General features: G+C 46.0%; 1 protein-coding gene across 8 annotated transcripts in view; it reads left to right on the top strand.

Moving 5' to 3' along the window:
* Positions 1 to 16,193, top strand: part of ZSCAN18 (zinc finger and SCAN domain containing 18) — a 67,237-nt gene that overhangs the window by 13,964 nt on the left and 37,080 nt on the right. For 2 of the 8 annotated variants that reach the window (XM_012473194.3, XM_064367415.1), the window contains exons 2-3: positions 5,115 to 5,235; positions 11,458 to 11,573. The exons of 1 other annotated variant lie outside the window; for it this stretch is intronic. The gene's annotated coding sequence lies outside the window, so the exon portion shown is untranslated. Of the gene's footprint in view, positions 1 to 5,114; positions 5,236 to 7,653; positions 7,722 to 8,022; positions 8,260 to 11,457; positions 11,574 to 16,193 lie in introns of those variants that run through there. 5 more of the 8 variants (XM_064367416.1, XM_012473191.3, XM_012473195.3 and 2 more) reach the window with 4 other exon arrangements.

Raw genomic sequence — 16,193 nt, 5'->3', positions numbered from 1 at the left:
TGCACTCCAGCCTGGGTAACAAGAGCGAAACTCCGTCTCACAAAAAAAAAAAAAAGTGTGTAGCCCTTCTTCTTCATTCCCCCTGTCTCCTGCTCTGCCATGGTAAGATGTGCTTACTTCTCCTTCACCTTCTGCTATGGCTCTAAGTTTCATGAGGCCTCCCAGCCATGCTTCACATACAGCCTGTGGAATCGTAAGTCAACTAAACCTCTTTTCTTCATAAATTGCCTCGTCTTAGGTAGTTCCTTATAGCAGTGTGAGAATGGACTAACGCAGAAAATTGGTAACAGGAGTGGAGCACTGCTGTAAAGATACCTGAAGCTACTTTGGAACTGGGTAATGGGCAGAGGTTGGAACAGTTTGAAGGGATCAGAAGAAGACAGAAAGTTGAGAGAAAGTATGGAACTTCCTAGAGACTTGTTTAATGGTTGTGACCAAAATGCTAAGTAATGATGTGGACAGTGAAGTCTGGGCTGCAGTGGTCTCAGATGGAGATGAACTTACGAGTAACTGGAGTAAAGGTCACTCACTGTGCTTTAGCAAAAAGACTTGTGGCATTGTGCTCCTGCTCTAGAGTTCTGTGAGAAACAGAACTTTAGCCTGAGAGAGATTATTTAGAGTGTCTGGCAGAATAAATTTCTAAGCAGCAAAGCATTGGAGAGGTCACCTGGCTGCTTCTTAAAGTCTACACTCATAAAGTCTACACTAAATGTAGTGTACGCTACACAAAGTAGTGTAGACTTAAAGTCTACACTACTTTGCATAAACGAAGAAATAACCTAAAACTATAGCTTATATTTAAACTGAAAGCATAGCACGAAAGTTTTGAAAATTTGCTCCCCATTTTCTGGCAGGAATTCAAGGCTGCTGAAATGTACATTAAAGAAGAGCTGAGGCTGGGCGCGGTGGCTCACGCCTGTAATCCCAGCACTTTGGGAGGCCGAGGTGGGTGGATCACGAGGTCAAGAGATCGAGACCATCCTGTCCAACAGGGTGAAACCCCATCTCTACTAAAAAAATATAAAACTTAGATGGGTGTGGTGGTGCGTGCCTGTAATCCCACCTACTTGGGAAGCTGAGGCAGGAGAATTGCTTGAACCCAGGAGGCTGAGGTTGCAGTGAGCCAAGATCGAGACACTGCACTCCAGCAAGACTCTGTCTCAAAAAAAAAAAAAAAAAAAAACTGAATGTTAATAGCCGAGACAATGAGGAAAATGCCTGCGGGGCATTTCAGAGACCTTTACAGCAGGTCCTCGTTTCGTAAGCCTAGAGGCCTAGGAGACTAAAATGGTTTCGTGAGCCAAGCCCAGGGCCCCACTGCTCTGTGCATCCTCAAAACTTGGCACCCTGAATCCCAGCTGCTTCAGCTCTAGCTGTGGCTAAACGGGGCCGAGGTACAGCTCTGTCCACTGCTTCAGAGGGTGCAAACCCCAAGCCTCGGCAGCTTCCACGTGGTGTTGGAGCTCTGGGTGCACAGAAGGCAAGTGTTGTTGGGAGCTTCCACCTAGATTTCAGAGGGTGTTTGGAAATACACGGACATCGAGGCAGAAGTCTGCTGCATGGGTTGAGTCCTCGTCGAGAACCTCTGCTAAGGCAGTGTGGAGGGGAAACGTGGAGTTGGAGCCCCCACACAGAGTCCCCACTGAGGCACTGCCTGGTGGAGCTGTGAGAAGAGGGTCATTATCCTCCAGACCCCAGAATGGTAGGTCCACCAACAGCTTGTACCATGTGCCTGGAAAAGCCACCAACACTCAATGCCAACCTGTGAAAGCAGCAACAAAGTTGTATCCTGCATTGTCACAGGAGCAGAGTGCCCAAGGCCTCGGGAGCCCACCCCTTGCATCAGTGTGACCTGGATATGAGACATGGAGTCAAAGAAGATTATTTTGGAGCTTTAAGATTTAATGACTGCCTTGCTGGGATTTGGACTTGCAGGGGACCTGTAGCCCCTTTGTTTTGACTAATTTCTCTCTTTTGGAATGGGGGAATTTACCCAATGCCTGTACCCCCCATTGTATCTTGGAAATAACTCACTTGCTTTTGATTTTACAGGCTCATAGGTGCAAGGGAGTTGCCTTGTCTCAGATGGGTCTTTGGACATAGAATTTTGAGTTAATGCTGGAATGAGTTAAGATTTTGGGGTACTGTTGGGAAGGCATGATTCCATTTTGCAATATGAGAAGAACATGAGATTTGGGGGTGGGACAGGGCAGAATGATATGGTTCAGCTCTGTGTTTCTGTCCAAATCTCAGGTCAAATTGTAATTCCTAGTGTTGGGGGACAAACCTGGTGGTAGGTGATTGGATCATGGGGGCAGCTTTCCCCTTTTGCTGTTCTCATGATAGTTCTCATGAGATCTCGTTGTTTAAAAGTTTGTAGCACTCCCTGCTCCACTCGCTCTGCCATAGTAAGACGTGCTTGCTTCTCCACCCTCTGTCATGATTGTAAGTTTCTTGAGGCTTCCCAGCCATGTTTCCTGTACAGCCTGTGAAACTGTGAGGAAATGAAACCTCTTTTCTTCACAAATAACAGTCTCAGGTAGTCCTTTATAGCAGTGTGAGAATGGACTAATACATAATCCTACTGAGTCAGTTTAGCAAAAATCTTCCCCTTCCTCTTAATACCTGATCAAGTTCCTTGTTCCCCACCCTCAATGTCTTCTCCCCTTGGCCTGCCTTCAGCAAAACTTCTCTTGAGTTGGTTTGGCAAGAATTCACCCCTTATCTGTGAGGTTTGCACTTAGTAAATTTTCATGCACCAGACACTCTGCTGCTTCTCAGCTGTAAACCTTCACTTGTTCTTGTCCAAGCTGGAGTTGAGTCTGGCCTCCCAAGCCCCTCTGTAGTAGCTTCCGTAATAAGGCCTGCCTCACCATGTGTTTGTGTGAACGGAATTAGATGCCTGCCTGTTGCACAACACTGTGTATGTTAGACTCCCATGTTGCTGCAGGTGGCCATGGTTTCTCCTCAATGCTGCGTAATATTCCATGGTCTGGGCACACTTGAACATGTGGATCTACTCACTGTGAGCAGTGGTTCTCATCTAGAAACAGTTCTGCCTCCAGGAGACATCTGGGTGTCATGATGAAGGGTGGTGTCTGGCAGGTGGAAGCTGGGGCTGCTGCTAAACATCCTCCAAGGCTCACAATGGCCCCCACAGCAGAGTTATCCAGCCCAGGTGTGAGCTGTGCCAAGGCTGAGGTGTATACGTTTCTTGTTGATACTTTCAAAGGAATGAACCCCATTATTGAGGGGAAAAAGTCTCACATTCCCAGGATATGTACAGTTGTAAGTTACAGATTTGTGTCTCTGTAGAAATGGGTGTATCATAAGACATAAGTCCCTAGTGGACTGTTAGAAATGCCCCAGCTGGGCACTTCACTTTGGTGTCTGCAGCATTCTAGCAAAATATGTAGGTGTTGCAGAGTTAGTGTCAGCAGCATCTCCGCCTCTTGTTTCACCTTTCAGGTTCTGGGATGGGCTCATCCCCAGACCAGTTGTGGCCAGAGGGTAAGCATCCTGAAGAAGTGGTGTCAATATGATATTGGTATGAGCCCCATGGTTTTGTGTGAATTGTATTCTCCTTGCTCTTTTTTGAAAAAAATTTATTAGGCTGGGCACTATGGCTCACACTTGTAATCCCAGCACTTTGGGAGGCTTAGCTGGGAGGATCACTTGAGTTCAGGAGTTCGAGACCAGCCTGGGCAACAGACAGAGACCCTATCTCTACAAAGTGAAATGAAATGAAATGTAATGTACATATAGTATGTACATTACATAGAGTAGTCCCCCCCACCAAATCCAAGAGGGACACATTCCAGTACCATGGTGGATGCCTGAAACCTCATATGGCACGAATCATTATATACAGTTGTCCCTCCGTATCTGTGGAGGATTGATTCCAAGACTGCCCTCGGACACCAAATCGGAAGATGCTCAAGTCCCTGATAGAAGATGGTGTGTATTTGCATATAACCTACACACATCTTCCAGTGTACTTTAAGTAATGTCTAGGCCAGACACAGTGGCTCACGCCTATAATCCGAGCCCTTTGGGAGGCCGAGGCAGACAGATCACCTGAGGTCAGGAATTTGATACTAGCCTGGCCAACATGGCAAAACCCCGTCTCTACTAAAAATACAGAAATTAGCCAGTGTGGTAGCATGTGCCTGTAATCCCAGCTACTAGGGAGGCTGAGGCAGGAGAATCACTGGAACCTGAGAGGCAGAGGTTGCAGTGAGCTGAGATCACGCCACTGCACTCCAGTCTGGGAGACAGAGTGAGACTCCATCTCCAAAAAAAAAAAAAAAGTAATGTCTAGATTACTTATGTTACTAATACAGTGTAAATACTTTGTAAATTTTATACTGTATTGTTTAGGAAATAATGAGGAAAAACATCTGCACATGCTCAGTACAGATACAATGTTTTTTCGAATACTTTCAATCCAAAATTGGTTGAATCTACAAATGTGGAACCCATGCATGTGAAAGGCTACTGTATACTGTGTTTTTTCTTTTCTTTTTTTTTTTGAGACGGAGTTACGCTCTTGTTTCCCAGGCTGGAGTGCAATGGCGCGATCTCGGCTCACTGCAACCTCCGCCTCCTGGGTTCAGGCAATTCTCCTGCCTCAGCCTCCTGAGTAGCTGGGATTACAGGCACGCGCCACCATGCCCAGCTAATTTTTTGTATTTTTAATAGAGGCGGGGTATCACCATGTTGACCAGGATGGTCTTGATCTCTTGACCTCGTGATCCACCTGCCTCAGCCTCCCAAAGTGCTTGGATTACAGGCGTGAGCCACCGCGCCCGGCCTTGTGTTTTTTCTTATACTTACCTATGATAAGGTTTAATTTATAAAATAATTTTTAAAATACAGGTTACTTGAACACAAGTGCTGTGATACCACGATGGTTGATCTAATAACCAAGGTAGCTCCTAAAAGCAACTAATGACGGGTGTATATACAATGTGGAAACACTGGACAAATGCCTGGTTCCCATTCTGGATGGGATGCTGTGGTACAGCATGGGATTTCATCATGCTACTCATGACAGTGTGCAGTGTGAAACCTGTGAATTGTTTATTTCTGGATTTTCCATTTAATATTTTCAGACCACAGTTGACCTTGGGCAACAAAGGTGGAGAAGTGAAACTGACAATCAGGAGAGGCTACTGTAATTCCGTTACAGAGGATGGAAACTCCTGACCAAAGAGGATATGAGATGTGGACTAGGTGAGTTCCAGATGGATTCTGGGGTAGCCTGGGCCATTGCAAGTGTGGCTGAGATGAGCGGGACATGGGATAGAGAGGACGGTATCCTGGATTATCCGGATGGGCCCAATCTAGCACACATGCCCTTAAAAGCAGAGGTTATAGGCTGGAGTCAGATGCTGAGGAAGGAACGAGTAGAGAGCTGAAATGTGAGAAGGATTCTACTCCCTGTTCCTGGCTTTAAAACTGAAAGGGGCCTGGACACAGTGGCTCACAGCTGTAATCCCAGCACTTTGGGAGGCCAAGATGGGTGGATCATTTGAGATCAGGGGTTCGAGACCAGCCTGGCCAACATGGCAGAACCCATCTCTAGTAAAAGTATAAAAATTAGCCGGGCATGATGGCACACACCTGTAATCCCAAATTCTCAGGAGTCTGAGCCAGGAAAATTGCTTGAACCCAGGAGGTAGAAGTTCTAGTGAGCCAAGATTGCAGTACTGCACTCCAGCCTGGGCAGCAGAGTGAGACTCTATTTCCAAAAAAAAAAAAAAAAAATGTCTAGGTGCAGTGGTTCATGCCTGTAATCCCAGCACTTTGGAAGGCCAAGGCGGTCATATCATGAGGTCAGGAGATCAAGACCCTCTTGGCCAACATGGTGAAAACCCATCTCTACTAAAAATACAAAAATTAGCTAGACGTAGTGGCAAGTGCCTGTAATCCCAGGTACTTGGGAGGCTGAGGCAGGAGAATCACTTGAACCTGGGAATCAGAGGTTGCAGTGAGCCGAGATCGCGCCATTGCACTCCACCCTGGGCAACAAGAGTGAAACTCTGTCTGAAGAAAAGAAAAAAAATAGCCGGGCGCGGTGGCTCACGCCTATAATCCCAGCACTTTGGGAGGCCGAGGCAGGTAGATCACGAGGTCAAGTGATCGAGACCATCCTGGTCAACAAGGTGAAACCCCGTCTCTACTAAAAATGCAAAAATTAGCTGGGCATGGTGGCGCGCGCCTGTAATCCCAGCTAATCAGGAGGCTTAGGCAGGAGAATTGCTTGAACCCAGGAGGCAGAGGTTGCGGTGAGCCGAGATTGCGCCATTGCACTCCAGCCTGGGTAACAAGAGCGAACCTCTGTCTCAAAAAAGAAAAAAAGAAAAGAAAAAAATAGGTTCATCAGAAAGCAATATTACGCAAGTAAAAAGGCAAGTGACAGAGTGGGAGAAGACCACTGTAGAGCCAACAAAGGACTGGCCTCCAAATATACAAAGAACTCAGCATCTCAATAAAAAAGAAACGTAATAGAAACATTGGTAAATGACGTCAGCTGGCCCCTCATAAACAAGGAAATACAAATGGCCAGTAAGTGCTTGAAAGTGTGCCCAACTTTACTACTAATAAACCACAGTGTGATTCTACTTCACACCACACTAATGGCTAAAATGAAAACAACTGTACCAAATGTTGCAAGAATGTGGAGCAACTGAATATCTTAAACAACACTGCAGGGGCAGTGTAAACTAGTGGTATCTCCTAACCTGAACTTGTGCACCCACGAAGAGACAGTTGCAGTCCTAGGCATTCACCCAACAGGAATACAAGCCTGCTTATCAAAAGATACACACAGGATGTTCATAGCAGGTTTTTTTGTAGTGACTCTCAACTGGAAACAGCCCCAATGTCCATTGACAGGAAGGAAAACGAGCAAATGGTGTATTCAGAGTGGAGCATTTTATGACCACATAAAATTATTATTGTGCCCCAGAGGATTACACGAAGAAGTGGTTATTGCACCATGGAAGATTACACAGCTATGTGAAAGGGTTGTGCCATAGGGTATTACGCAACCTTGTAAAGTGGTTATTGTGCCATAGTGTTGTGCGATGGCCTAAAGTTGTTACTGTGGCATGGAACCTTACGCAATGGCATGAAGGGGTTATTGTGCTATGGAGTCTTACGTAACCACGTGGAGGGATTATTGTGCCAGGGAGTCTTATATAATCGTGTAAACGGGTTATTTTGGATGGAGCATCACACGACCGAGTAAAATGTTAATTGCGCATGTAAGGTTATACGACCGCATGAAGGTGTCGGCCAGCGTCCACTGCAGCGTCGTACACCGCTGAACAGGAGTGACCGATGCCGTGAGAGGAAGGAGACAGAGCAGTCTAGGAGTGGAACCCGCGCGTCCAGGGTGGGGCAGGATCGCAAAGGGATGTAGGGCTGGTCGGTCTGAGACTAGGTGCTTGTCTGCGGCGGCTCACGGTCGGCCGACGAGCGCTCCCGGCGTGTTTCCGGCTGTTAAACTTCACCTACCAGCGGAGGTGAAGGACTCGGACCGGGAAAGGAAACTTTGCGCGCTCCCAGGTTCTGGCTGCCCGGCAGCTATGATCCCGCCCCACCCGGGCTGCTCCCCGCCGTCTGGGGTCGCCGGAAAAGGAGCATCCGGAGACTGTGCGCGCGCATGCGCAGAGCCCGAGGGCGCGCTGACGTAGACGCCGCGGCGGCGGGAGGTGAGTCCCACCCTCGCCGCCTCTCGGGTCTCGGCTTCCCCCACTCCCGTCTAGCGGTCGTGCAGCCAAGGCCTCGTGAGGGTGGCGTCCAGTACTGGAGGGCGGCTGGGGCTGGGATGTGGCTGCGTGGACGCCCTTCCTGCTCAGGGTACGCGGCGGCGCCGCTCTGGGCAGGGTCCCGCGGGCGCGCTGGCCTGGCGTCCTGGGCGGGGCCTCCCGCTCGTTCTCTCCCCGCGGGGTCGAGCCCCTACTCTCCTCTCCCGGTGGGGCGCAGACCCCTACCCCACATGTGCGTGGGACGCGGCCCTTTCCCTTCTCCCCGCGGGGTACCGACCCTGAATCTCCCCGCGGGGCGCGGACTAATTCCCGTTCTTAGAGACCGCAGGCTCCCGTTCTCTTAGCTTGAGGCGGGGGCGCAGTTCTCTTCCTCCCCCTCCCACCGGGACGGACCAGACTCCCCAGCATTCTGTTTTTTCCTGCGGACACAGGCACTCTTCTCTCACCTCCCCGGGTTGTGGCCCCGCCTCTACCTGCACAGGTGCGTTTGCCCTTCCCTCTCCTCAGGAGATCTGGGCATGAACAACCCTCGGGTTCCCGAGTCTGACTCCCAGGGACGTTTTCCCGACTTGTCATCCTGCTCCCCTGACAACCTGGTTCTTCCTCCTCTTCCTTCTCCTCCCAGGAGATGGCTTCCTCCTCTGCCCCTTTCGGGTTGTGTGTGGAAGCTGCCTTCCGCCGTGAACGCCCCCATCCCTGCTGGGTGCTGACCCCACCGGCGTGCCCTTCCTCCCTTTCCTGCTATTGTAGACTGGGCTGCCCTCCCCACAAACCTCTGTTGCCTGAAAGCTGACCCTCAGGGACTGGCATCTGAGACTTTGGGGTCCTCAGCTGAGCGTCTCCTCTCCCCAAAACTCAGTCCTTCCCTGTAAGTGGTGACTCCTTCCACCCACAATCCTCATTGTCCACCTGGATATTTCTCTCTTCCCTAACCCCCACATCGTCTCTGTCCAAAATCTCATGCCTTAACCATTAAGATATTTCCAGAATTCAATTAGTTGGACTTGGTGGCACATGCCTGTAATCCCAGCTACTCAGGGGGCTGAGGCAGAAGAATCGCTTGGACTTGGGGTTCGGAAGTTCGGTGAGACAAGATTGTGCCACTGTACTCCAGCCTGGGTGACAGAGTAAGAATCTGTCTCAAGAAATATGTAAAAATAGGGCCTGGCGCGGTGGCTCACACCTATAATTCCAGCACTTTGGGAGGCGAGGTGGGTGGATCATGAGGTCAAGAGATCGAGACCATCCTGGTCAACATGGTGAAACCCCGTCTCTACTAAAAATACAAAAAATTAGCTGGGCATGGTGGCGCGTGCCTGTAATCCCAGCCACTCGGGAGGCTGAGGCAGGAGAATTGCTTGAACCTGGGAGGTGGAGGTTGCAGTGAGCCGAGATCGCGCCATTGCACTCCAGCCTGGGTAACAAGCGAAACTCAGTCTCAAAAAAAAAAAACAGAAAGAAATATAAATGCTGGATATAGGTGATGGGGAGGAAGGCAGCAAATCACGCTGCCATGTCTGTACCTATGAAACAGTCTTGCACGTTCTTCACATGTACCCCAAAACCTAAAATTCAATTTAAAAATATATATATATTTTTAAAAAAGTAAGATACAATCATGAAAATAAAAATAAAAAAGATATTTCCAGAATTCAGCCACATCACCACACCTCTTCTCCCTGATAGAGGCATTTCCTTGCTCCCTTGCCTCTGGCCTTTCCATGATCCAGTGGGAGCCTGACAGGTCGTATCTGTCCTCTAAACCCTCTTCTTACTCAGTAACAGGCAGAATCCTCACATGCCCAAGGACTGTTTGTGCTGGGCCGTAGGTGAATAAATAGAGCTTGCATCAGAGGGAAAACCCATGCCCTAGCTTCTTCCTTGGGCAGTTCATTCTCTGATGCTGCTTGGTTTTGAGTTGTAGGCAGTGGGTAGAGATTGGGACAGTCTGGGAAAGGAGCCTAAGAAACTGGATTGCAGGTGTATGTGCTTCCTCAGTTTGCAGAGTGAGCATTTGACAGTGACAGATTCTGCAGTTCTTTGCTTATCCCTGCTAGAATGCTCTGCGGGGTGGAGGTCTTCGTCCGTTTGATCCACTGCTAAATTATTGATGCCTAGAACAGGGTCTGGCATACAGTATGTGTTCAGTAAATGCAGAGTGAAAGAAAAGGGGTCATCCCTGTGGCCACAGGAAGCTGGCTCTTTTCTCACAGACTTGAGATCACAGAGGGGGTGTGTGATGCATCCAACACACATTTACATTGTGTGCCCAGGCATTTTTTTTTTTTTAGAGGTTTTTTCTTTATAATATCCACTGCCTTTGGCAATATGGAGTATTGGGTGAGTGTGTTCGTGCATGTGTTTGTGTTTGAAATTGGCATGCTTCATGTGCTACGAAACTTTGCAACCGGCTTCTTTCCCCACCTTCTCTCTTGTACTAGGTGAAGCTTTCAGCACACTGGCTTTCACTGCTATATAGTATTCTTCCTTGTGAAAATGCCACAGTTCTTTTCGCCTTGCCTTCCCTGTTGATGAACATCTTGGAAGTTTCCAGATTTTCAGCATTTCCACCAGTGCTTTAGAGAGCATGTTCAATGTGTATCCTTGTAAGGGTTTCTCTAGCCTGAAAGTTTTCAAAATTTTCACACAAGTGTTGAGAGAAACACATGTACATGATGGCTTGGATACATACCTAATTGGAACAAAAGTTTGATGAAACTATGCTTACTAAATGTGAGATCCTCTGATACTACTTGTGAATTTTTATTTATGTCATTGGGAAAAGGATGCCAGTGTTGATCCACCACATCTCTTGGCATTTACAGTTTTTAATTTCAGCCTAGTTCTTCTGAATTGTTCTTCAGAGAGAATGTGATTTTTTATATATAATGTTGTGGGAACTACCCATAATACAGTGTTAACTAAGAAAAACAAAAAAGGACCCAAGTTATATATACAGGTTAACTCCACCTGTTTCAAAGTGACTCTCTGTGAAGAAAACAGGAAGTAAATGCAACCAAGGCTCAACAGTGAGATTATAGATTATTTTTATTGTCTTTGTACTTATTTGTGTTTTCAGGATTTTCTACAGTAAGCATGCATTAATTTTGCAGTGATGTCTTTAATATAAAATATTTAAATGGAATTTGAAGTTTTATGTAAAAAGCAAGCTCCCTTGTTGAATCCTGAATAGAATTATATTTGTCCTATTTTCACTTACTTGTCTACTCAGAAACTTACTTAGCTCACAAAGAGATTAAATAGCATTGAACTTGGATCAGCTGCCAACCACGGGGAGCAGCTAGAGGGCCAGTTGATTCCGTTGATTCCAGGGTTGGCCGCAGGAACCCGTGAGTGCTTTGGACAGCTCTGGCTTTCCCTGACTCCATTTCTTAGAGGCTGACGCTTCTGGCCTGCCTTTACTGTCCTACATCAAAACCTATTGCCTGGAAAGGGCCTTACAAGCTAGCATTTTCCCAGGTGGTAACTCCATAGTTGATTTTTTAACAGCTTCTAGCTAGCATCATATTTTTCCCCCTTGAACACTTATAACCATCTCTTGAATGCCTTTTGAGAAACCTGTTATAAATTCATGTCACCAAGGTGTTAATGAATGATGATCTGGAATATCTCTCCAGGAGGCATTTATATTTCCCCTACCTACTTTATATTTTGACAGGTTTCCAAAATACTCTAACAGAGAAGTTGAAAAATGAGTATAATGAATGCCCATCACCCACCCAAGATTCACCAACTAATGTTTTGCCGTATTTTATGTGCCTGTAATATATAACAGTTAAGTATTAATAATGTATATTTGTGCATACATGTATATATACATATTTGTATATGTATATATTTGGGGCATATGTATGTATATATGTATTTTTGTATGTGTGTATATGTGTATATTGTGTGTGTATATTATGCACATGTATATTTGATACATGTAATTTTTATGTGCCCATATATATTTTATGTTTATGTATGTATGTGTCTGCGTGTATATATATTTATTACAAGTATGACACTTTACCCATAAATATGTTGGGACATATATTCTAAGAATAAAGACATTCGACTGGGCACAGTGGCTCACGCTTGTAATCCCAGTACTTTGGGAGGCCGAGGCGGGTGTATCACTTGAGGTCAGCAATTCGAGACCAGCCTGGCCAACATGGTGAAACCCCGACTCTACTAAAAATACCAGAAATAGCCAGGCGTGGTAGCAGGTGCCTGTAATTCCAGCTACTCAGGAGGCTGAGGCAGGAGTCACTGGAACCTGGGAGGCAGAGGTTGAAGTGAGCCAAGATTGTGCCACTGCACTCCAGCCTGATGATAAAGCGAGAATCCATCTCAAAAAAAAAAAAGAATAAAGACATTCTTCTGCATAACCATGGAACCATTATCACACTTCTAAGGAAGTGAGCAACAGTTTTACGTTATCAAATTTTCCCAATTCCTAATAATATTATGGTATTAATATTATTACTATTATTATTTGAGACAGTGTCTCACTCTGTTGCCCAGACTGGAGTGCAGTGGTGCAATCTCCACTTCCCAGGTTCCAGCAATTCTGCCTCAGCCTCCTGAGTACCTGAGACTACAGGTGCCCATCACCATGGCTGGCTACTTTTTTGTATGTTAGTAGAGATGGGGTTTTACCTTGTTGGCCATGATGGTTTCCATTTCTTGACCTCGTGATCTGCCCACCTCGGCCTCCCAAAGTGCTGGGATTAGATAGATTATTTTTACAAGTTCAGTCACTCTGGCCAGCCAGACATAAGTGCATATCCAGTTGTTCCCCTGCCCCGTTTTGTCTGTGTTATGTTGTGTAAAATTCAGATTCCTCACATTTTCCTCTGCCCCTTTTGTTTATGTGAAAACTGTGCTTCTCAATATCCTGTCCTTTCCCCTTTAAATTGTTTTTTTTGAGATGAAGTCTGCCTTTTACACCCAGGCTGGAGGGCAGTGGTACGATCTCACCTCACTGTAACCTCTGCCACCTAGGTTCTAGTGGTTCGCCTACCTTGGCCTCCGGAGTAGCTGGGATTACAGGCGCCTGCCACCACATCCAGCTAATTTTTGTATTTTTAGTAGAAATGGGGTTTCACCATGTTAGCCAGGCTGGTCTCAAAACACCAGACCTCAGGTGATCCGCCCGCCTCAGCCTCCCGAAGTGCTGGGATTATAGGCGTGAGCTGCCAAACCTGGCCTAAACATTGTTTTTTGACACGGAGTCTCACTCTGTCACCTAGGCCAGAGTGCAGTGGCACAATCTCGGCTCACTGGAACCTCCCTCTCCTGGGTTCAAGCGATTCTCCTGTCTCATCCTCCTCAGTGGCTGGGATTACAGGCATGTGCCATTATGTCTAATTTTTTTTTTTTTTTTTTTTTGAGACGGAGTTTTGCTCTTGTTACCCAGGCTGGAGTGCAATGGCGCAATGTTGGCTCACTGCAACCTCCTCCTCCTGGATTCAGGCAATTCTCCTCCCTCAGCCTCCTGAGTAGCTGGGATTACAGGCACGTGCCACCATGCCCAACTAATTTTTTTTTGTATTTTTAGTAGAGACGGGGTTTCACCATGTTGACCAGGATGGTCTCGATCTCTTGACCTCGTGATCCACCCGCCTCGGCCTCCCAAAGTGCTGGGATTACAGGCGTGAGCCACCGCGCCCGGCCCTTTTTTTGTATTTTTATTAGAGACGGGGGTTCACCATGTTGGCCAGTCTGGTCTGGAATTCCTGACCTCAATTTATCCACTCACCTCGATCTCCCAAATTGCAGAGATTATAGGCATGAACCTCTGCACCCAGCCCCCCTTTTAATTGGAGCTCTTGGTCGGGCATGGTGGCTCACACCTGTAATCCCAGCATTTTCGGTGGCTGAGGTGGGCATATTACCTGAGGTTGGGAGTTCGAGATCAGCCTGACCAACATGGAGAAACCTTTGTCTCTACTAAAAATATAAAAATTAGCTGGGCGTGGTGGCACATGCCTGTAATCCCAGCTACTCAGGAGGCTGAGGCAGGAGAATTGTTTGAACCCAAGAAGCGGAGGTTGCAGTGAGCTGGGATTGTGCCATTACACCCAAGCCTGGGCGATAAGAATGAAATTCCATCTCTAAATAAAAAAACAAAATACATTTGGAACCCTCAAAATCATTTTTGGAGAAAGGCATAGACCTGTCTCCTAGGCACGTCGCTAACTTTGGCGAATACATCTCTTAAGATTATTGAGACTTGTCTCATCGTTTCCTCTGTTGACAAGGTTTCTGCACTGTTGTGTTTTTTGTTTTTGTTTTTTATTTTGAAATAATTATAGATTCACAAGAGGATACAACGAAATGAATAGAGAGGTACTATACACCTTTCAACTAGCCTCTCCCAATGTTAACATTTTGCATATGTGACGCAGTGATTTGTTGTATCAAAACCAGGAACTTGACATTGGTACCACCTAGAGAGCTTATCACATTTCACTAGTTATACAGGTACTCATTTGTGTATGTTGTAGTTGTGCCAAATTTTATGCTATGTAGCTTTGTGTAACCACCATAGTCAAGATTCTTGATGGTAGGTTGCTACATGACTCCCTTGTGCTCCCCTTGTGTGGCCATCCTCACACTCCCTATCTCCAGTCTCTAACCTCTGTCAGCATTTGGTTTTTTTGTTTTTTTGAGACAGTCTCGCCCTGTCCCCCAGGCTGGAGTACAGTAGTGTAATCTTGGCTCACTGCAACCTCTACTTTCTGGGCTCAAGCAGTTCTCCTGCCTCAGCCTCCCGAATAGGTGGGTTTACATGCATGTGCCACCACACCCAGCTAATTTTTTTGTGTGTTTAATATAGACAGGGTTTCACCATGTTGGTCAAGCTGGTCTTAAACTCCTAACTTCAAATGATCTACCCACCTAAGCCTCCCAAAGTGCTGGGATTACAGGCATGAGCCACCACGCCTGGCCCTGTCAACTATGAATGCTCTATCTCTGCAATCATGTTATTTGGTAAATGTTAGGATAGTGGGGTCATGAAGTATATATATTTTTGAGATTGGCTTCTTTTTACTTAGTATAATTTCCTTGAGGTCCATCCAAGTTATTGTGTCAGTAGTTCCTTCCTTTTTACTGATGAGTATTCTGTAAAATAATCTTAGATTATTTTTTACTGCTGTAACAGAATAACTGAGATTGAATAATTTACAAAAAATAGAAACTTATTTCTCGTACTTCTGGAGGCTGAAAGTCCAAGATCAAGGCACAGGCATTTGATATGGTAAAGGCCTGCTTGCTGTGTCTTCACGTAGCAAAAGGATGGAAGAGAGCAGACCTACTCCTGCAAGCCCTTTTTATAACTGCTTGAATCCATTCATGAGAGCAGACCCCTCATGACCTGAACACCTCCCAAAAGGCCACATCTCCCAAACTGTTGCATTGGGAATTTAAATTTCCAACACATGGGGCCAGGTGTGGCAGCTCATGCCTGCAATCCCAGCACTTTGGGAGGCCGAGGTAGAAGTATCACTTGAGCTTAGGAGTTGAAACCAGACTGGGCAATATAGGGCAAGCCAGTCTCTGACAACAACACAAAAATCTGCATATCTATCTATCTAATCTATCTGTATGTAGGTGTATATATATATATATTTTCCAATTTTGGAGGGAATACATTCAAATCATAGTACACGGTATGAATGTACCAAGGTTTGTTTAACCATTCATTCATTGGAAGACATCAGGGTAGTTTCTTGTTATTGGGTGTTGTGAATAAAGCGACCATAATATTAGTGGACAGGTTTTTGTGTGAGCCTTTGTATGTCTTTATTTCTCTGGGTTATATGCCTAAGAGTGCAATTCTTGGGTCATATGGAGATTCTTTTTTTTTTTTAAGACCACCTGCTGCCTATTCAATATGGTAGGTTTATTTTTAGTTTTACAAGAAACTGCCAAACTATTTTCCAGAGTGCCTGTACCATTTTATGGTCCCATTACCAATATATGAGGTATCAATTTTCTGCAACACCTTACTAGTATTCGCTGTCACCATTGTTTTGTACTTTAATTCTTCTGGTAGGTATACTGTGATCTCTCATTGTGCTTTTCATTTGCATCTCTGTGATGATTAATGATGTTGAGCATCTTTACATGTGCTTAGTTGTCATCTTGTGTCCTCTTGAAGGAAATTAGGTGCATATCCTTTTCCCATTGTTTAATTGGATTTTTTCTTTTTTAAATGTTGAGTTTTGAGAGTTTTTTTCTTTTTTTTTTTTTGAGACAGTCTCACTCTGTTGCCCAGGCTGGAGTGCAGTGGCGTGATGTTGGCTCACTACAACCTCTGCCTCCCGGGTTCAAGGGATTCTCCTGCCTCAGCCTCCCAAGTAGCTGGGATTACAGGTGCCTGCCACCACACCCAGCTAATTT

The sequence above is a fragment of the Aotus nancymaae genome, unplaced genomic scaffold (genome assembly GCF_030222135.1).
Source record: "Aotus nancymaae isolate 86718 unplaced genomic scaffold, 86718_ANA_hifiasm-v0.15.2.pri h1tg000069l, whole genome shotgun sequence".
NCBI classification, from domain to species: domain Eukaryota; kingdom Metazoa; phylum Chordata; class Mammalia; order Primates; family Aotidae; genus Aotus; species Aotus nancymaae.
Note: the sequence above shows the minus strand (reverse complement) of the source record. Positions and strands in the feature narration are given on the sequence as shown.